General features: G+C 44.6%; 1 pseudogene across 1 annotated transcript in view; it reads left to right on the plus strand.

Annotated features, from left to right (window-relative positions):
- Positions 1-19,153: 19,153 nt before the first annotated feature.
- The window catches only part of LOC124046845, a 96,113-nt pseudogene continuing 92,546 nt past the window's right edge, over positions 19,154-22,720 (plus strand). The window contains exons 1-2 of the transcript XR_006841077.1: positions 19,154-19,527; positions 19,833-19,898. The product of XR_006841077.1 is annotated as a mitogen-activated protein kinase kinase kinase kinase 4-like (transcript). The remainder of the gene's footprint in view (positions 19,528-19,832; positions 19,899-22,720) is intronic.

A 22,720-nucleotide genomic window follows, 5' to 3' on the forward strand; every position in this document is an offset into this window, starting at 1 on the left:
CGGGTTACCTTCATACTAGTCCTGTGATCCTGTGGGGGTCATAGAGCAAAACGGATAATGCCATCTTGTTTGTGAGAGTGGTATAGTAGTTTGGATGCTACAGACGTTTTCGTGAGAAGACCGATTTTCGGGATGTCTCTAAAAGGCGCTGCATGGTCAATCTGACGTTTGCGTTGGCCGTGCAGCATTTATGGTGATATGGCCTCTGCAAGAGTCAGGGCATTGATACGTATTGGCTTTGCCGAGCAGCGTAGAGCTGTTGTGAAGGAAGTTCGTGGACCTCCTGTCCTCACCTACCTTCAACCAATCATGGCAGTACGGAGCCCTCCACATTGGTACAAAATTTGAGAGGTGCACAGCAATGCGGAGCTTATTTTGGCCTCTGGATGCCTCCAGGGGCTCCGCTATTGCATCACACCATCCATACGGCTCCTCCGACCACATTTTCGCATCAAGCTTAAATGGTATTTTAGTCTGACAAACAATGCTGTAGCTCTGCCTTTTTCCACCGCAGATGGGGAAGGCAGACATAGGTGGTTGTGATGGACTGAGACGCAGCTCGCAGCGAAAAAAAAGACATTTTGTATTATGTTAAATAGATTGAATGATTAAATAAAACATCTTCTGTTTTGGAACTCTGATTTTCTGACATAATCTGCTGCTCCCTTTGGCTTGTCCCTCTTAAATATCTATTTTTATAACATGTTTGCTTGGTGTTGTCTGTTTATCCTGGAAGGGCTTATGAAATGTTATTTTCTGGCCTTGATGTGGACCCTCTGCTTTTACAGGTTTCTGTGCCAATGCACCACACTGTTGACATAAGAGTGTAAAAACACCAGCAAATCAGCTCCAAGTGATTTGAGAAATCTGTTCTAAATTATTCCCACACAGAGAGACATACAGTAGGCTAGGTGATCGTATACAAATGTAAGCAAGGTTCGAAAAGATTGTTTTAGTCAAATATAGTGCTGAGCGAGTAACCAACATTTGGGGGGGGGGGGGGGTTATTAAACAACTAATTGACCAACATTGGTTCAATTACTTGAATTGCATTTAGGTTGGGTTTTGTGAGCCCAGCGCGCAATTTCTCTAGAGAGATATAGAGGTTAAAAAAAAATCTGTCCAAATAATCTCAATTCATCTCTTTTTTTTAAACCTTTATTTAACTAGGCAAGTCAGTTAAGAACAAATTCTTATTTTCAATGATGGCCTAGGAACGGTGGGTTAACAGCCTGTTCAGGGGCAGAGTAACAGATTTGTACCTTGTCAGCTCGGGGGTTTGAACTTGCAACCTTCCGGTTACTAGTCCAACGCTCTAACCACTAGGCTACCCTTCCGCCCCGCTATTGTTTTATTTTGGGTCTAAACTTGTTGCCTGCCCTTCTGCCTTTCGGACGACTCCCATTGAGGCCAGTGGAGATGTGATAATACCCATAAAACCTAGTGGTCAAACAGGGAAATGGTTCCAAATGGTTTTTCCACCATTCATTTTTCCCATAGGTGATTTTTAGAAACACTTCAAATAAGGGCTGTGTTTTATATAGGCAGAGCCCCACTTGTTTTGAGTCTCACATTTTTAGCAAGGCTTGCCTGTTTTGCATGTTTTTTTGACATGAATACATATCACATATCAGTTTGCAAACAATGTAATATATATATATATAGATATATATATATCGTTGAGTTAATAAAGCTGCAAGGCAGCTCCAAAAGTAAGGCAGCTCCACAATACAGGTGTTTCAGCTTAGCTCAGTGTTTTCTGCAGTGGAGGGGCAAGCCAGCAAGAAATACAGAGCATTGTGCTGTGATTGGCTCAGTGTTCTGTCACTCATGGAGACACTACATCACTGCCAAGTCTAAGGGTCGTGCTTGAAAATTCAAGCCAGGTGGGTGCTGCCATAGAGATACATTAGAAGTGCCCATCCAAGAAGGCTCAAGATCATTGGCCACAAATAGAATGACAACAAATCATGTTATATCTACAGTAGCTTTGATTGGACTGATCATGTTATCATCATACTTTCAAAATCTTAGCTAGGAGTCCCTCTCACCCCACCCCCCCTAAGTTTTAGATGCACTATTGTTAAGTGACTGTCCCACTGGATGTCATAAGGTGAATGCACCAATTTGTAAGTCGCTCTGGATAAGAGCGTCTGCTAAATGACTTAAATGTAAATGTAATGTAAATGAGTCATCATCATGAATCAAGTCGACAATCTACTGGCAAATCCTTTTTAATCCTTGTCATATGAAGAGAAATTATAGATGTATCGGTGCTCATCGGCCATTGGCTCATTGGCCAAGTTGTAAATTACAAATTCAACAATGAGTGGTTTGGATGGAATCAGTGGCTAACTGTAAGCATTGCAAAGCAATCATTAGCCTGCTATTCAGTGGAGTGGCTGTGTGGTCCCAAGATTAAGGGTCTCTTTTCCAAGTTTAAAATGATAAACATTCAACATTGGCCATGCTGTTAATGAAGCATGATTTGTGCTGCGCTCAAAACCAACTTAACTCTGAACTGCAAAATCTGACATTAGTAAGTTCAAGGCAACTGGGAACGTTTTGAAATTTCATCCAACTCGGAATTGTGAATTGGGAACTCTGGCCTCTTTGTAGAGCTACGACCTGAAGATCACTGACGTAATCATGATTCAACCTTTTTCTTCTTCTTCTTCCAGTTCCCAGTTGTCATGAAGCACCATAAATCCAGAGAATGCCAGGCTTTGATGACAAAGTTTGCCCACAATGGACCGCCACGCCACCTTCCTGTTCACGTGGGCACAGCACAACAAGGTGAGTCCAAAAACGTATTGTATTCTGCTGCATAAATTATGTAATATGCCAGGAAGATATGTATACTGTAGCTAAGAAAGTTATACTGTGTGTATGTTGTGCAGTAAGTTGTTAGTAGCCCATATGCCTCACCTTAATTATTTGGTATATTTCCACCTCTTAATTTCGCCTACTGTTCTGACTTGGTGGTGCACACGTAGCCTATTACCTATTTTGAGAAATATAATCATCGAATATTGCAAGAGCTTTCATTGGCTACTTTACATGCCCCCTTTATTTATCCTACGGTTCTGACATGGAGTACAGGAAGAACGGCACATGTTCTGAATTCTATCGCTATACATTTCAAAAGTGCTCAACAAATAGTTATATTGACTACGTCCGTCCAAGCTCGCTCATTAATGTCTAAATTTAAATTACAGATGGCCTCTTATCCGCTTGTTGTCCCCTTATGCCAGTTTGTACATCTCAATTGTCAGTAGAAACCACATTTGTTTAAGCAAGTCAGCCATATCAGTTATGTTTTTTAAAAGGCAGTAAATGAGGCTGAATTAACTGTTTCAATGCCAGACCTTGGCCGCTGATAGCCAGGTGTAGCAGTGGTAAGGTGTTGGGACTGCTGTTGGGACTCTGCTATTGGGACAGCTGTATGTAGGCCCTAACAGTTTGTGGGCACCGTTTGTCACCGTTATAGTGTAATTAATTTAGTGTTGTGGCTTTGCTGGCATGCATCCCACATGATTGTTTTTTTGCTCCACCAAGATTTACATGCTAAAATCGCCACTGATAAGTCCATACAAATCTCAGCCCTTGGTTAGAAAATACATAATAAAATCTATAGATTGACTCCCAATTATGCTTGACCAATGATGTACACCCCCCTTGGCATTGACCCCCCTTGCAATCCACTGGGATTTTTGCCCATTCTTCAAGGCAAAACTGCTCCAGCTCCTTCAAGTTGGATGGGTTCCGCTGGTGTACAGCATGTCATACCACAGATTCTCAATTGTATTGAAGATATTTAAATGTTTCCCCTTAAACCACTCGAGTGTTGCTTTCAGCATTATGCTTAGGGTCATTGTCCTGTTGGTAGGTGAACCTCTGTCCCAGTCTCAAATCTCTGGAAGACAAGGTTTCCCTCAAGAACCTCCCTGTATTTAGCGCCATTCATCATTCCTTCAATTCTGACCAGTTGCCCAGGCACTGCCGATGAAAAACATTCCCACACAATGATGCTGGGTATGGTGTTCTTGGGGTGATGAGAGGTGTTGGGTTTGCGTCAGACATAGCGTTTTCCTTGATGTGTCAAACACAGACACAAGAACAATCACCCACGAAACACTCAAAGAATATGGCTGCCTAAATATGGTTCCCAATCAGAGACAACGATAAACACCTGCCTCTGATTGAGAACCACTCCAGGCAAACATAGACTTTTCTAGACAACCCCACTAACCACAATCCCATAACCTACAAAAAAACGGCTTCATGGCACTTGGCTCGATGCCCACTCTAGCCCGGCCGACACGCGGAGCTGGTATGTACCGCACTGGGCTGGTATGTACCGCACTGGGCTGGTATGTACCGCACTGGGCTATGCACCCGCACTGGAGACACCATTCGCTCCTCAGCATAACACAGTGCCTGCCCGGTCTCTCTAGCCCCCCGGTAAGCACCGGAAGTTGGCGCAGGTCTCCTACCTGGCTTCGCCATACTCCCTGTGTGCCCCCGCCCAATACATTTTTGGGGCTGACTATCGGGCTTCCATCCACATCGCCGTGCTGCCTCCTCATACCAGCGCATCTCCGCCTCCAGCTCTTCTTTGGGGCGGTGATATTCTCCTGGCTGTGCCCAGGGTCCTTTACCGTCCAAGATTTCCACCCATGTCCAGAAATCAGGATTTCGCTGCTCCTGCTGCCGCTGCTTGTCACCACGCCGCTTGGTCCTGTTGTGGTGGGTGATTCTGTTAAAGTTTTCTTCTATCGAAAGAGAGGAGGACCAAAATGCAGCGTGGTTATTTGTAAACATCTTTATTAAAGATGAAAACACGAACAATATACAAAAAAACAATAACCGTGAAAAACCGAAACAGCCCTATTTGTAAAAAAATGTAAAATAAAAAATAATGTATTATCTTCAATACCATTAATTCTTTACAACTCATAATTTACATACATACACAAATAATGGTATTTTAAATAAACTAATTAAACTAAAACATAAACCCCAAACAAAACCTCAGGGGAGCATCTTCCCTCCCTGTCACCCTACAAAATACCTCTCCCTATCTCCCTGTCCCTAATCTATCCTCTTACAAATCTAAATGACACCCAGCCATAAACTCCCCTTCCACCTCTCCCGAGCAGCATGCTGCCCCCACTTCCTCTCCTCCCTCTTCATCCTCCCCCTCAAATCTCCTTCCACCCTCCTCACTATCCCTTCCACCCCCCAATCTCTCCCTGTCTTCACCATGTTCTGCCTTGCTTCCCACAGCCCCCGTTTAAAGAGACTCATGAGAAGCCAGAGCAGAAACCTGTCCCTATCCGTCCCTCTCGCTCTCCCTACACCCCTCTCTAACCTGGCCCACGTCAATACAAAATCCCCCTTTACCAAACCTAACAACACCCGTGCCCTAGACCATACTACTCCGGCAAAGGCACAGTCCCAAAAGACATGGCGCACAGTCTCCTCCCTGCCACAAGAGGATCTTAGACAGGTGGGGGATTGTACCAAATTATACCGGTACAAGATGGAACGTACCGGCAAACACTTATGAAGGCTCAACCAATTCAGGTCCTTGAGCCTGTTATCCAGACCCCGCGCCTGCACTCCCTCCCAGACCACTTCCGAGATGCCCACTACAGGCGCCGGACTCCCTGCCTTTCTGACCTCCTCGTACAGGTGCCTGTGATCTAAACCTACTCGGGCAACTTCAACCTCAGGGTGCGCACGCAGCCACTTGGCCGCATGACCAAAGTGCCACGGCAGCTGTTCCGCCCGAGGACCCGTGTTAGATTACACCATTATGCTTCTCGCCTGATACGAGAAAAACACCCGCAGGAGGTAACCGGACGGGTGTATCACTGGCTGAGCAAGCTCCGTTAACAAGAAAGAAACAAAAATTGTGTCCAGCTTGAGGGGGAAATGTGGTACCCCCCCTGCCTCCCTCCCCGATGGGACAGATCATGCGTGCCCTGGCGACCCACTCGCACCTGCCACTCCACATAAACTGAAACACAAGCCTCACTAGAGGCCTCCTCAGACAAGCCGGCAATGGGTAGATGTATGCCAAATACAAAAGAGACGGCAACACATCCACCTTTAGAACCAGGACTTTGCCCATGAAAGACAAATACCTAGCTTTCCACATTGCTAGCTTCCTCTGTACCACTGCGATACGCATGTTCCAGTTTAGGTCTCAAAATGGACCCCGAGAATCCTCAGGGCCCCCTCACAGAGAGATAACCCCCCAGGCACATCCGTTCTACCGCGCCATCTTCCGAAAAGCTTGACGGAAGACTTTGCATGGTTCAGAACTTCTCCCGACGCTCGGGTGAAATCCCCAAAGATGGCAAGGGACCTTGTCAGGCACGAGTCCTCGCACAACAGCAAGGAAGTGTCATCGGCATACTGCGTCATCTTAACACGCAGCCCACCAATTCCAGGGATCAGCAAGCCTTCCACCCCTGCGTCTGCCCTAATGGCAGCCCCCAGAGGCTCCATGTACAGAACGAAGAGGAGAGCCGAGAGTGGGCACCCCTGCCTGACCCCAGACGAGAGGTCAAAAACGTCACCCAAGTGACTATTTACACTAACTCGGCACCCCGCTCAGACATATAATGTACGAATCCATCCTATAAACTTCTCCCCAAATCCTAATCGTCCTAACACTCTGAATAAAAAGGATCTATTCACGCGATCGAAGGCTTTCGCCTGATCTAGCGCTGCTACCATTAAAGGCAGACCTCTATCTTCAACCCAAGTGATGGAGTCCCTGATTAACTGTAGGTTCCATCTAATAGAGCGGCCCTCTACCCCGCACGTCTGATCCTCATGAACGACGTAGGGAAGGGCTGTGCGCAACCGGTCTGCTAAAACCTTTGCAAGTAGCTTGTAATCTACACACAGCATGGTCAACGGCCACCAGTTGCCAAGGTCTGTTACTTCCCCCTTCTTATATAAAAGTGACAGCACATCAACAGCCATTGATCCCCCCGGGACCCCCGTCTCAAGGATGGCCTTCAAGACTTCGAGGACCACTGGTCCAAGTATACCCCAAAACTTGAGATAAAACTCAGCCGGCAGCCCATCTATCCCAGGCACCTTCCCTTTTCCCATCCTCCTAAGAGCGCTCTCAACCTTTTCTAGTGAGATCTGGGCCTCCATCACTTCTCTAATGTCCTCCGGCAACCACCTGGACAAGTGTTCTAAAAACACATTTCCCTGCTCTACATATATTTCCCGTTCCTTAAATAAACCTTGGAAATGATCAGTCGTCACCCTGACCATATCCTCTGGTTCTCTAACTATACTACCATTTTCTTCCCTAACACCATGCATTACCTTCCTACTCTGTCTTGCCCTAACCAACTTAAAGAACATAGCAGAACAAGTCTCATTATGTTCTAGAAAGCCACTATGCGCACGCTCAAGGAAAGCTCGAGCCTTCCGCTCCTGCAACTCCCTGAGCTGCGCCTTTAGGGTTGCGGATCTCTCCCAGTCAAACGACCCGCCGAGGTTGCCTGCCTTGTATTCGAGTTCAATTAACCTCTGGATACGATCCACCTCCCTCCTCTCCTCCCTTTTTTTCCCCTTGCAATGCCCTATTATGAAAGCCCTAATCCTCACCTTAACTAATTCCCACCACTCTAACACCCCCTCGCACATGGACTGGAGGCCCTCAAGCCTCCAAAAGAAACCATAAAACCCGTCAACAAAAGCCTGCTCCTCCAGCACATCCAGATCTAGCTTCCAGTACCCTCTACCAAAGAGGCAGACTGGCGACCCCACCTGCAGGAGCACCCCGTCGTGATCCGAAAAGAAAACAGGCAACAGCCGCCCAGACAACTTACCCAAAGACCTGGGTACAAAAATATAGTCGAGCCTCCGCTCAACCCCCCTGGAGTTACGCCATGTAGGACCGTCCATTTTCGGAGTAGTGTGCAGACCACCATCTACCAGACCATGGCAAGCCATTACCCTGCTATCCCCCTCTTCCTAAATCTGTATTAAAATCTCCCCCTATCACTAATTCCCTATTTGTGACATACAGGGGCGTCAGACAGTCCACCATCTCCCTCCTGTCTGCCACCACCTGTGGCCCATACACCACCACTAATCTAAATTTACAATCCCTTATCGTGACATCCACCCCTATAACCCTCCCCTGCATTACCACAAAAGAATCCTCCACTTTTACCTCCCTGTGCCCACACAAAATCCCTACCCCCGATGAGTGCACCCCCCCAACACCCCAAACCGACTCCCCCTTGTCCCACTCCCTCTTAAACCTAATAACATCCCCTTCATCCCTCAGGTGAACCTCCTTAAAAAACAAAAATCAAACCCCACACCCTCCAAATAACTAAAAACCGCCCTCCTAACAAAATCCCTTAAACCCCTTACATTTAAACTAACAAAAGTAAAATTATACTCCATGAAAAAAAAAACATGGAATACACTCAAATTCTAAACCCAGACAGAAAGAAAACATAAACAGGAGACTCACCCGATGCTCCCCTGCTCCATATCTACCGGTGAGAACACCATTCGTAATCCCGACATCCCCCCTCTTCCTCCATCACACCATCTCAGGATGCAGGAATAGTGTTTGGCTCCGGGGTGCCCTGCACCCTGGGTCTACCCCCACAATCCTCCCCCTCCCCAGTGTTGCAGCTGGTTTGGAAAAAAATTGGGGAGGCTGAGTCCCCAAACAAAAAACTCCCCACCTCCTCTTGTACCCAGTCCTGAGTCTTGTCATGTGTGTCCCCACCCAACAGAAGTTGAGGGCCTGGGGAAACCAGCAGCAACCCAGAGGTTTCTCCCGCCCCCATCACTCTCTTGGCCATCCCTTCCCCCTCACTGTCGGCCAATCGCCCCCTCCTCTTCATACTCTTCTTTGGTGATGGCGTCAGTGGAGAGATACCACCCTCCCCCCTCGCCAGCTCCTCCACCATACCCCTCATCTCTTCCACCAGAGCACTTTCCGCCCAGTCCACTTTCTCTTCCACCGTCTCCTTCTCCACCACTGCTCCCTCACTTTCTTCTCTCTCATGCTCCTCCACTCGGTTGCCTTCTTCCGCCGCTTTTTCTGGTTCTCCTACTCCCGTGCCTTCCGTTTCCTTCTCTCTTCCATCCGCCGCTTCTGGCTCCTCCTCCTTCCTTGTGGCCTTCCCCTCTGGACCTGAACTCTGGTCATGAGGCGTGCTTCCTTCCCCTCCTCTTCTTCCCCCATCCCCCGCTTCTGCTCCCCCCCCTGCCGCAGACGCATATGACCTCTGACGGGCCGGGCACCTCCTCCACAGGTGTGCTGACGAGCCACACCCATGGCACGTCTTAGGCTTGTCACAATCCCTCGCCTCGTGATCCTCAGATGCACAAAATCTGCATTTTCTTGCACTGCATGAGGCGAATATGTGACCGTAGGCCATACAGCGCCTGCAAAATGGGGGCTGACGTGCATAAAACAACATCACCTGTCAGCCCCTAGGGAGAACATAGCAGGAGGATGGAGGTAGCCACCATGTCCCCTTGGGTCCTCTCTGAGGAGGGCCTGGAATCCTCTCCTCCCATTCCAAAACCCAAGGGAGTCTTTGAGGTGCCTTGCTGATGAGACGTTATCCATGTATCTCCCCAGAAAAGCCCTCACCTCTTCGTCCTTAACGTAAGGGTTGTAAATATTGACAGTTACAACCCTAAAGTTATTCTTCGCCAGGCTTGTTATTTCGTAGTGGCACATCGGCCTCTCACCTCCCACCGCTCTTGCCCTCCTCAGGATATCATCGTGTTTTTCCTCTGTATATAGCGCCACGTCGTATGCTCCCTCCAACGAGTTGCCTTGGAAACAAAACACGTCCTTCACCGTCAGCTTTAGAATCCCCATCAATATTATCCTTCCAAAAGATTCCCGTCCTAAAGGCTCCATCTCCTTTTCCTTCCAAGCAAACCGAATCGTGTTGGCCAGCCCAATCCCAGGGACCGACCGTGTAGATGTATTTAGCACCATCTCCGCAAGGAGAATGGCGCTCGTTCTCTTTTTCCAAAACAAGTAAAAAGAAAAACCAAAGTGACCGCGCCTATCTGGTGAAACGACACAGAGACAGGAACAATCACCCACTAAACACTCAAAGAATATGGCTGCCTAAATATGGTTCCCAATCAGAGACAACGATAAACACCTGCCTCTGATTGAGAACCACTCCAGGCAACCATATACTTTTCTAGACAACTCCACTAACCACAATCCCATAACCTACAAAAAAAACCTAGACAAAACCAACACATAATTCACCCATGTCACACCCTGGCCTGACCAAAATAATAAAGAAAACACAAAATACTGAGGCCAGGGCGTGACATGAGACTAAAATTGAGCTTTTTGGCCATCATCTGACCATCTACCTTCTTCCATATGTTTGAGGAGTCTCCTACATGCATTTTGGCGAACACCAAACGTGTTTGGTTATTTTTTTCTTTAAGCAATGGCTTTTTTCTGTCCACTCTTCCATAAAGCCCAGCTTTGTGGAGTGTATGGCTTAAATTGGTCCTATGGACAGATACTCCAATCGACGCTGTGGAGCTTTTGCAGCTCATTCAGGGTTATCTTTGGTCTCTTTGTTGCCTCTCTGATTAATGCCCTCCTTGCCTGGTCCGTGAGTTTTGGTGGGCGGCCCTCTCTTGGCAGGTTTGTTGTGGTGCCATATTCCTTCCATTTTTAAATAATGGATTTAATGGTGCTGTGTGGGATGTTCAAAGTTTCGTATATTTTTTTATAACCCAACCCTGATCTGTACTTCTCCACAACTTTGTCCCTGACCTGTTTGGAGAGCTCCTTGGTCTTCATGGTGCCGCTTGCTTGGCGGTGCCCCTTGCTTAGTGGTGTTGTTGGTGACCCTGGGGCCTTTCCGAACAGGTGTATATATATACTGAGATCATGTGACACTTCTAACAATCTAACTAATTATGTGACTTTGAAGGTAATTGGTTGCACCAGATCTTATTTAAGGGCTTCATAACAAAGGGGGTGAATACATGTGCACGCACCACTTTTCCATTTTCAAATATATATTTTTTTAAACAAGTTATTTTTTTCATTTCTCTTCACCAATTTTGACTTACTTTGTGTATGTCCAATACGTGAAATTCTAATAAAAATCCATTTAAATTACAGGTTGTAATGCAACAAAATAGGGAAACCGCCAAGGGGGATGGAAACTTTTGCAAGGCACTGTATTAGGCCTAGGGGGGGTTTCTGCTCAGGTAAAAGGATCAGGAAAACTCCTGGCCCCACACCTACATGAATATGAAGACTACAGTAAAGGGAGATGGATAATTTATTTTCCATAAGTATTTTAGATTTAGCTCCAGTTACACGTCTGTTTTTGGGGAAGGGTTATATGAGCAGGTCATTATGGACAACTTGAGCATTTTAGCTAATTAGCTACTATGCAACTACATAGCATGTTAGCTAACCCATCTCCTAACCATTTCATCTAATTCCCAACCCTAAACTTAACCCCTAGCCTAGCTAACGGCAGCCACCTAGCTAACTTTAGCCACAACAAATTGGAATTCGTTACATATCATATATTTTTGCACATTTCAGAACATATTGTACAAATTGAAATTCGTTATATATTGTAATAATGGCAATCTTTAACATATCATACGAAATGGATGATGGACATGAACAAATGAATACATACCATATGAAACGTAACATATACCAATTGAAGTGCCCCGGCTTTCCAGAGCCCTATATTCCCATTTAACTGTGTGTGCGTTTTCCTTTCTAACCTGCGTTTTCCTTTCTCTGTGTGTGCAGTATCCTGTGAGGCCCAGAAAGTCAGTGCTCAGATGGAGTGCGGTAGCAATGATGGCATGAGCTCAAGAGGCTCCCGAGTGGCGCAGCGGTTTAAGGCACTGCATATCAGTGCAAGAGGCGTCACTACAGACCTGGTTTGATTCCAAGCTGTATCACAACCGGCCATGATTGAGAATCCCATTGGGCGTCGCCCGGGTTAGGGCTTGGTCGGGGTAGGCCGTCATTGTAATTAAGAATTAGTTCTTAACTGACTTACCTAGTTAAATAAAAAATGTCATTTAAAAAATGTCTTCCTACCCGGTGCCTGCAGTCGGCCCAGACTGCCACTAGACCCATTGTGACAGCAACTCCACCAGCTGCAGTTTACCCAGCATGCACTGTGGTCAGCACCACAACCTGACAGTTACAGCCCAGGTGTTCGTAATGTTTTGTACACAGTGTATAGTTAGTCTGCAATGTGGCTGTTGCTGGGCAGTGACGTTGAGTACTTAACTGTTGGTAGCCTGCAGTAATGTTATTTGACCACCGGGTGGTAGTGGAGGGTTACAGTAGATGAGTCACTCAGTGGGGTGACTTTTGGGGCACTGAGTTGACAGACACTCAGACAGACAGCTCATGTTCTCCCTTTGTGACAACAACAACAGACAGAACACACCCCAGTCTGCCTTTGATGGTCACCTAGATGCTGACCATCATATGTCAATATAAGGCCTTGATCCATGAGGTGAATATGTTGATTCAGAACCGTAATCTATTTTCCAATAGATTGATCAAAGCAATTTAATATTTTTCCTAATTTCATGTGCTGTGAGTTTGTCTGTGCCTACATCAATCAGCTTGAGAATGTATAGCCTACAGCTATCTGCGTGTATGGTTTATCTGTTCATGTTTATACATGGTTTAAGGTATATCTGACAGAAGGAACAGGTTTAAGGATGTCTCTAAAGTCATTTTTGCAGTGTAATGTTGTAGAGTTGTTTTTGTTATGGTAGGTGACTTAACTAAGTCATCATCCAGCTGGAACTCTAGGTCTTTGCTAATCCTGTCGCAGCCTTTACGAGTTTGCAAAACACACTCAAGCACTCAGGTGTGCGCACACACACTTGTGGTGCATGACAGTACAGAAGCCTGGAACTGTATCATTGTATCACATGATGCTTGAACCAACAGATCCCATGAGATATTATGTTTGTTGGCATCTCAATTCATTTAGATTATCTTTTTGTAATAAACCTATCCCTTGCAGGTGGGTGAAATTGGCTGAGGCTTTTGAGTTACACACACATATCCCACACATTCTGTATATTCTCCCCTCCTGTATATTCTCCCCTCAAACACCATACATATCTTATCTTTAAATATGAAACTAGTTGTGTAACTGGGTTGTACCGGAATTACAACGCAGACACAAGGAGTATTTGCATAGTAATTTGAGTATTGTCACAACATTGTTTTCTAGACCAGAGTAACTGAGGTACTGTCTACTCAGCAGGAGTAAAAGATGTGTTGCATTTGTTTAGAAGGGTGTCAAAAATGTTATCCTTTTCTCTAATGTATATTATGGGGTAAAGGGCCACGGAAAACTCTTCATATCGTTCACCTGCCCATAAAACCCCTCCCTCCCTCTTCCTCACCTCAGTGTAGACCATCTGTGAAAGTGTGTGATTGTGTCTGGAGTGTAGTGGTAGCTGGATGGGTCCTGAACAAACATTGTCTTTTTGCCCACACCTGCCGCCTATATATTGTATGCAAACGGTTTTGTGGCCAGAGGAGGAAGCAGTGTTTGTGCGTGTGTGTACAAGCACTCACTCACTCACTCACTCACTCACTCACTCACCACCACCTACTCACACACCCTGAGGTGAATCTCTTCTGTTTACCCAACCAGCTCTAGTGTAGTGGGGGGTATGAGGTTGTTAGGACAGACAATATTTAAATATTCTGTTTGGATGCTCAAATATTTAACTTTACTCTATTTTTATAGACTGCAATGGTTAAGGAGAGATTTTGTTTTGGGCATATTTGGATCTGCTTACATGCGAGAAATCACACAGACTGAGTTATGAGGAAATGTTTAGGAACCAAGGAACTGTTAACTTCCCATATTGCCAAATTAGATTCTGTGAGGGAATGCAATTTGGAAAGTGACATCATTGAACCCTGACCTGTTCACCGGACGTGCTACTTGTCCCAGACCTGCTGTTTTCAACTCTCTAGAGAGAGCAGGAGCGGTAGAGATACTCTTAATGATCGGCTATGAAAAGCCAACTGACATTTACTCCTGATGTGCTGACCTGTTGCACCCTCGACAACTACTGTGATTATTATTATTTGACCATGCTGGTCATTTATGAACATTTGAACATCTTGGCCATGTTCTGTTATAATCTCCACCCGGCACAGCCAGAAGAGGACTGGCCACCCCTCATAGCCTGGTTCCTGTCTAGGTTTCTTCCTAGGTTTTGGCCTTTCTAGGGAGTTTTTCCAAGCCGCCGTGCTTCTACACCTGCATTGCTTGCTGTTTGGGGTTTTAGGCTGGGTTTCTGTACAGCACTTTGAGATATCAGCTGATGTAAGAAGGGCTATATAAATACATATGATTTGATTGTAATGTATAGGGTGTTGGCATTAAAGAAAGGTACATTACATACACTGAGTGTACAAAACATTAAGAACACCTGCTCTTTCCATGACACAGACCAAGTGAATCCAGGTAAATGCTATGATCCCTTATTGATGTCACCAGTTAAATCCACTTCAATCCGTGTAGATCAGGGTTATGCAACCCTATTCATGTTTTTTATTTAACCGACCTAGAAGACCAGGTGTGTTGAATTTAGGCAATCACTGAACTGATCAATTAGCTCAGTTGGTCAGGTGTGGTGCCTAGTTGGAACAAAATCCTGTAGTATCTGTGGCACTCCAGCAACAGGGTTGCCTACCGCTGGTGTAGATCAAGGGGAGGAGACAGGTTAAAGAAAGACTTTCAAGCCTTGAGACATGGATTGTGGACGTGTGCCATTTCCAGGGTGAATGGGCAAGAAAAAATATTTAAGTGCCTTTGAACGGGGTATGGTAGTAGGTGCCAGGCGCACTGGTTTGTGTCAAGAACTGCAACACTGCTGGGTTGTTCACACTCAACAGTTTCCTGTGTGTATCAAGAATGGCCCACCACCCAAAGGAGGACATCCAGCCAACTTGACACAACAATGCCATGTGATGACAGAGAAATATAATTCACATTCAACAAAAGAGCAGGTATTGATGCTCTATAGAACATGGTGAAAAGGAAATGTTTTGAATATTTACTGTGAAAATATACAAAACTGTTCAAAAGTTTGGGTCACTTAGAAATGTCCTTGTTTTTGAAAGAAACACATTTTTGTCCATTAAAATGACATCAAATTGATCAGAAATACAGTGTAGACATTTGTAATGTTGTAAACGACTATTGTAGCTGTAAACGGCTGATTTTGAATGGAATGTCTACATAGTCGTACAGTACAGAGGCCCATTATCAGCAACCATCACTCCTGTTTTCCAATGGCACGTTGTGTTCGCTAATCCAAGTTTATCATTTTAAAAGGCTAATTGATCATTAGAAAACCCTTTTGCAATTATGTTAACACAGCTGAAAACTGATTAATAAAGAAGTTGGAGCATCAGCATTTGTGGGTTCGATTACAGGCTCAAAATGGCAAAATACAAATTACTTTCTTCTGAAACCCGTCAGTCCATTCTAGTTCTGAGAAATGAAGGCTATTACATGTGAGAAATTGCCAAGAAACTGAAGATCTCGTACAACGCTGTGTACTACTCCCTTCACAGAATAGCGCAAACAGTCTCTAACCAGAATAGAAAGAGTGGGAGGCCCAGGTGCACAACTGAGCAATATTATGTTCCCCAGTTTATGTGTTGTAGTTTGCTTGTGTTTATTTCTGGAAATGGCTTCCTGAAATCCATCAAGCAGCTGATTGGTCGACTCCAGGGCTAATTGGAGAGCTGATCCCGCCCCCTCGTCAAGACGCAGCTGTCTCCAATTACCTATACCAGAAGCTATATAAAAGCCAGTGTTCTGTGCAGGAGGAGAGATTTTGCTGGAGGTAGATTTGGAAGAGATTTTGCTAGAGAGAATTTTGTAGGAAAGAGTTTTTGCTAGAGATTTTGCTGGGAGTTCATTGCTGAGAGTTGGTATGTTTTGTGAGTTTGTTGCTCAGATAGAGCTTATTTGATGTCCTTTGTTTGTTTGTTTAATTGTTTAATATTCTGTTTCATTTGTTCCCAGGGGGGGAAGGGGAAGGCACCTAGGGAGTGCTTAGGCAAGAGGCCCGCGGGCATACATATACCCGTAGCATATTCGCTGTCTAGGCACACTAGGTAAGACCTGGGCGGAACACCCCTTGTATTTTGGTTAGGGCACCAGGTGGTGCTAAATTAGGTAAGTAGTGGGTAGGCAGGTAAGATAGGAGAGGGGGGGCTTTAAGATTGACTTTCTTTGCTTTGGTTCCGTCCAGCCCCTTTTCCCCATATTACCGTGTGAAGGAATAAAGTCCTTGTAAACGATACCACATTCTGTCTGTTGTCATCCTTACTCGTACCTACAGTCCATACCTTTTTCACTTCACGGAGAGTTTAGTTGTAGCAGGGTGTTGTGTTCCCTCTTCATAGAGGCGTGCGTAACAAGCAAGAGGACAAGTACATTAGCATGTCTAGCTTGAGAAACAGACGCCTCACAGTTAACTGGCATCTTCATTAAATAGTACCTGCAAAACACCTGTGTCAACGTCAACAGTGAAGAGGTGACTCTGGGATGCATTAAGAATGTTTATACTGTATTTCTGATCAGTTTGATGTCATTTTAATGGACAGAAATGTGCTTTTCTTTCAAAAACGAACATTTCTAAGTGACCACGAACCTTTGAATGATAGTGTATATACTCAGAGACTTGTCCCGAAGCCACTCCTGCGTTGTCTTGACTGTGTGCTTTGGGTCGTTGTCCTATTTGAAGGTGAACTTTCACCCCAGTCTGAGGTCCTGAGTGTTCTGGAGCAGGTTTTAATCAAGGATCGCTCTGTACTTTACTGCATTCATCTTTCCCTTGTTCCTGACTAGTCTCCCAGTCCCTGCTGCTAAAAACATCCCAACAGCATGATTTTGCCACCACCTTGCTTAACAGTAGGGATGGTGGCAGATTTCCCCCAGACGTGATGCTTGGCATTCAGGCTAAAGAGTTCAATTTCAGTTTCATCAGACCAGAGAATCTTGTTTCTCATGGTTAGAGTCCTTTAGGTGCCTTTTAGCAAACTCATAGGGGGCTGTTATGTGTCTTTTACTGAGGAGTGGCTTCTGCCTGGCTACACTACCATAAATGCCTGATTGGTGGAGCGCTGCAGAGATGGTTGTCCTTCTGGAAGGTTCTCCTATCTCAACAGGGGAACTCTGGAGCTCTGTCAGAGTGACTATCGGGTTCTTGGTCACCTCCCTGACAAAGGCCCTTGTCCCCCGATTGCTCAGTTTGGCCGGGCGGCCAGCTCTAGAGACTTGGTGTTTCCAAACTACTTCAATTTAAGAATAGCACTGTGTTCTTGGGGACCTTAAATGCTGCAGAAATGTTTTGATACCCTTCCCCCAGATCTGTGCCTCGACACAATCCTGTCTCGGAGCTCTACAGACAATTCCTTTGACCTCATGGCTTGGTTTTTGCTCTGACATGCACTGTCAAATGTGGGACCTTATATAAACAGGTGTGTGCCTTTCCAAATCATGTCCAATCAATTGAATTTACCACAGGATGATCAATGGAAACAGGATGCACCTGAGCTCAATTTTTATTTTTAATACATTTGCTAACATTTCTAAAAAACCGTTTTCACTTTGTCATTATGGGGTTTTGTGAGTAGATTGATGAAGATACATTTTAATTAATAAAAAAAAATCAATTTTAGAATAAGACTAACGTAACAAAATGTGGAAAAAAGGGAAGGGCTCTGAATACTTTCCGAATGCATTGTACATACTTCCAACTGTCATATATTTCTTCTCACAGTCCAGGGCCTCTGTGGCCCGCTCAGACAATACCCAGCAGTCAGACGTAAGTACAGCAGTAAATAATGCACATGTCCTATTTCTGGCAGCTAGAAGAACTGTGACATTGCCACATTGTAAAGACAGCTGTGGCCGGGAGAAATAGGGAACCATTTTAACGATGGCAGCAAGATAAACACATTTACAAACTTTAGGACTGTGATGTTGATGGTGGGACAGCAAGACTAACCTAGTTCTTCAGCAGCAATGACTGCTGTTATATACAGGATATTGTGGGGCCTTCATGGGCCTGTCTTAGTTGAGTCATGGGGCATGGGTAGGGAACTGATCCCCACGAAGAGCACCTTGCTTTGGGACACAGCCTGGACAAACAGCCTGCTCACTGACATTTCAGCCATTGCGTATGAAATGAAAAGAGTTTGCAAAATAGTCTGCTGTTATTCAGTGGTGTAGGAAGCAATGGGATAGAACCCAACAACAATACCAGGTTTGACAGCAGTGGTGAAATATTTATCACTGCTTCCATTTCACATGCTCTTATTAACTCTTCATCTGATATAGAGAGCTGGAGGTTGGTGACATTCACCATGTTATTGTGATGCCTACAGCACAGGCCTCAGAGAAAGATGGAGGGTGTTTTCATAGATTTATAAAGGTTTGTCCATGTTGGGTAAGTCGATGTTTTGAGAGGATGTATTGATTCAGTACGATCTGCCGTTTAGCTGATCTACCACTGTAAACATTGTCTGCACTAAGGCTACAAAACGTCCTTTTTATGAATTACAGGCTATTTGTCATTGTTAAAGACTAATGAGTTAACTGACCGAAAGCCTTAAACAAACTGACAGACAGCAGAAAGAAGAGAGAGAGAGAGAGAGCCCTTGCAAGCACATAAACACATTTTGGTTACACCTTACAGTAATATAATAAACCGTTTATTTATCCATCATAAACATGAATAAATCCAAAAGGTGACACTGATCTCTACTTCAATCCCTCTCCCACCCATTCAATTTGATTAACAGACCCAGGGTCAAATAGGGTGTACGTGTATGGATGTGGTTTTATGAAGACTACAGGAAAACAATGCTCAAAAAGTCAATATGATAAGTTTAGCAGCAGGGCACATACATTCAGCATGTTTGGATTCATTTCTGATGGGGGAGCTCTTCACTATTATTCTCTCCATCCACTCCCCCCTGCACCTGCAGCGTTTTTCTCTCGGTCTATCTGTCTCTCCGACACTGACTGATTCTGCTTCCCGTGTTGGTGAGGCTTTACAGTGGAGTGAGTGGGAGAGCGAGAACGAGAGATAAAGCTCTTAGATTGAATTGAGAGCGAGAGAGGGGCAGGGCGGAGAATTGAGAGGAGCAAGCTCACTGCCAACTGTGGTAGCGCAATATGGAGTAATCGCGGCCGTTCGACAACGACGGGAGTAGTTTACAAAGAAAAACGCGCTTTGGATCGACATTACATTAGCAAGGAATACGATAACAATTTCAATTATGAGATTACGGCATTGCATATAGACAATTGCCTTGAAGAGACTAAAATAGACGTTGCAATTTCTATGTATTATTGAAAAATGGCGAACGAGTCTCCAGCTAAAAGTCTAGTGGACATAGACCTTGCCTCTTTGCGGGTGAGTGCAATGCATGTTATGCGGATTTGTTATTTGCTGTTCAAATCTTTGTATTGTAATTTTATTGACGCCACCAAGGGATAAACCCTGATAAAATGTGTGACGTAGTATGTGTTGTTCTTATTGTGTATACCGTTAGATGGCTTAGTTCCTATCATTCTTTTGTTTGCAATGCTCTGGGATGTAAGGCAATTCGGTCGCAACCACTTGATTTAACGGGTTGTAACGTGGCCCATACTAAACCATCCCTCTCTCACAAACAGTTATTTGGTAAATGTTAACCATTTGATAATTTAATTTTATAGGACCCAGCTGGTATTTTCGAACTGGTGGAAGTGGTCGGCAATGGTACCTATGGACAAGTATACAAGGTTTGTTTGGATTTTCATATTCCATATAGGCTATATACTCAAAATAGGCGGAAACTAGCTCAAACATGTATTTTTCTCCCTGCTCAAGAGAAACTGCAATTATAGACCGTTGGACCAGTGCGGTCTGGATTAGTAATGCGCTGAGATGTAAAGGCCAACCTATATAACTGTTCCTTTTATTTTCTTTACGATTTTTTTCGTGTGTTTTATTGTGTTAGGACTTACCAACTGTTCGTTTATTTATCCGTCAACAACATGTAAGCCAAACCAGACCCTCATTTTCCTGCCAATGCTTAGGCTATCATACGTGCCTGACAAACTTCTCCCGTTGCGCTACTGGGTGTGCACGGTTGCGCATTCTAGTTAGGCCTACTGTATACTCAGATCCGATGCCGTGATAGGCAAATTGACATGCCACTGTAATAACAGTCGACTAGCTCAGCATGGGATTCGATGTGTAGGAGATTGCGCCTACAGTATCCAGCTACCGTCACCCCTTTCCCATGTCACTGGAGAGTGGTAAGAGCAGCCTACCTACATCACATCCTGTTGTTTTGAAGCTGCTGTTACCTTGTAGAAAGAGAGAATATGTCCAGACTTGTTCAGAATAGACGACTGTCGTCGCCTGATTTTATTGGTCACATGGATTCCAATACAAGACTATTAGACCTGGGTCAAATAAATTGGTTGAAAACGTTCAAATAGCCAATTTGATAATGATTTAGCTTGCCTGGTCGCATATGCAATGGGATAGTCTCAAAAGTGCCAACACAAAGCCAAATAAATTATGTATGTATTATGTATTATTATGTATTATGTATAAATTATGTATTTGACATATGTAATTAATTACATAAACTTATTTGACAAAACCATCTGTAAAACTAACATTTGGACAAATGAGTCTTCCGTGGGTGGAAACACCCCAACAAACAGATTCACAGTGTACGCTACTACACCCTACTGTATACAATGATCGGGCTGACCAGGACTGGATCAGTGCAGATCACACAGGGGCCTAGTGATGAACTGAGTCAATCGATATCCAGTGATACAGTGATCAAAGCTGACCTCCATCAGCTTTACATAGCTGTTCAGTAGGGTATCATAGAAACATGGAATAATCAGAGGACATTTCAGAGGTCCAGAGTGAGGATACACAGTGGTGTGTATTCATTGATGCCAACGGAAGCCAGGTGTCCCAAAAATGTTTATCTTTCGTCTCTCAAAAATATTCTAGAGGCTGAATGTATCTCACCAGAGAAAGCATCCCTCTGTCTCAGTATGTTTTTTTTAACAGGTAAGTTGTCTGAGAACACTCATTTACAGCAACGACCTGGGGAACAGTTACAGTGGTGAGGGATGAATGAGCCAATTGGAAGCTGGGGATGATTAGGTTACCATGATGGTTTGAAGGTCCGATTGGGAATTTAGCCACGACACTGGGGTTAACACCCCTACTCTTACATTAAATGCCATGGGATCTTTAGCAACCACAGAGAGTCAGTCCTCCATTTAACACCCCATCTGAAAGACAGCACCCTACACAGGGTAATAGGATATTATTTTTTTGGACCAGAGGAAAGGGTGCCTCCTACTGGCTCCAACACCACTTCCAGCAGCACCTGGTCTCAGATCCAGGGACCAACCCTGCTTAGCTTCAGAAGCAAACCAGCAGTGGGATGCAGGGTGGTATGCTGCTGGCAAAGCTTATCTGTGTAGCGTATCTATCTGATGTTTGGTCAGAAAGAGTGTGTCATTGTTGCCGCCCATAGCATTGAATGCATGGGAAGCCAGCGAGCATTTGGCATCCCTTGATTCAAATAATAGCCAATTAGCGTTGAGCTAAACTGAGTGAGCTCAGCTGTGAATGGTTCTGGCGCACCCCAAAAAATGATCAAGGGAAACCAGTCTAGTGAAGTTAGTCTAGTGAGCAAGTATTTTAGCCAGGTAGTCTAGGACAAAATAAAAGAAATGCGTGTACTGTATGACCGAGTGCTAGACCATTTAGGCAACATGAAAGAGGAGGATGGTATTGGCGTTTCTCTACAAGTAGAGTGAGTCAACATATTTTTTCTACTAACACACACACACATAAATCAGTGCCATGGACAGCCACATCATATTTAGCTTATGTTGATGGGACTAAATAGTTTTTGCTATCTTTTAGTTGTCATTGTCCTTCTGTAGCTCAGTTGGTAGAGCATGGCGCTTGTAACGCCAGGGTAGTGGGTTCGATCCCCGGGACCACCCATATGTAGAATGTATGCACACATGACTGTAAGTCGCTTTGGATAAAAGCGTCTGCTAAATGGCATATATTATTATTTTATTATTATTGTATTAGACTAAGCATAGGTGATTTAGATGTTGAAATGGTGCTGGAATAGTGGAAGCAACTCCCGTTTTCTTTGCGACTTGCGGTAACTCCATGGTTCTAAATAAATAGTTGATTTAGTAGTCTGAAAATTTGTCAGAAACATTACTTTGCTTGACCATGCCTAGGGCATGTAACTGTTTGCTACATGCAATATGTTTTGTGGACTTCACCGGACAGATGTTGCTCTCCAGTTTTATGCTGAAAGAAATTTGTGGTTGAATTTGTTTTCTTATTGTCTCGGCCTTTAGGCCTATATTTCACGGTGTCCAGGCATATGAACTAACAGGTTATAGAGCAAACAAAGCAATTATCACAACACAGGTTGTAATATGCCTTTTCTTCTGCATTGGCTTCACCAGTGATTTTACCCACACATCGCTAGATACAGGCCCTTCCTCTCTCCAGGAATCCACAGAATGTCAACATCAAGATACAACCAAGA

The sequence above is a fragment of the Oncorhynchus gorbuscha genome, linkage group LG01 (genome assembly GCF_021184085.1).
Source record: "Oncorhynchus gorbuscha isolate QuinsamMale2020 ecotype Even-year linkage group LG01, OgorEven_v1.0, whole genome shotgun sequence".
NCBI classification, from domain to species: Eukaryota; Metazoa; Chordata; class Actinopteri; order Salmoniformes; family Salmonidae; genus Oncorhynchus; species Oncorhynchus gorbuscha.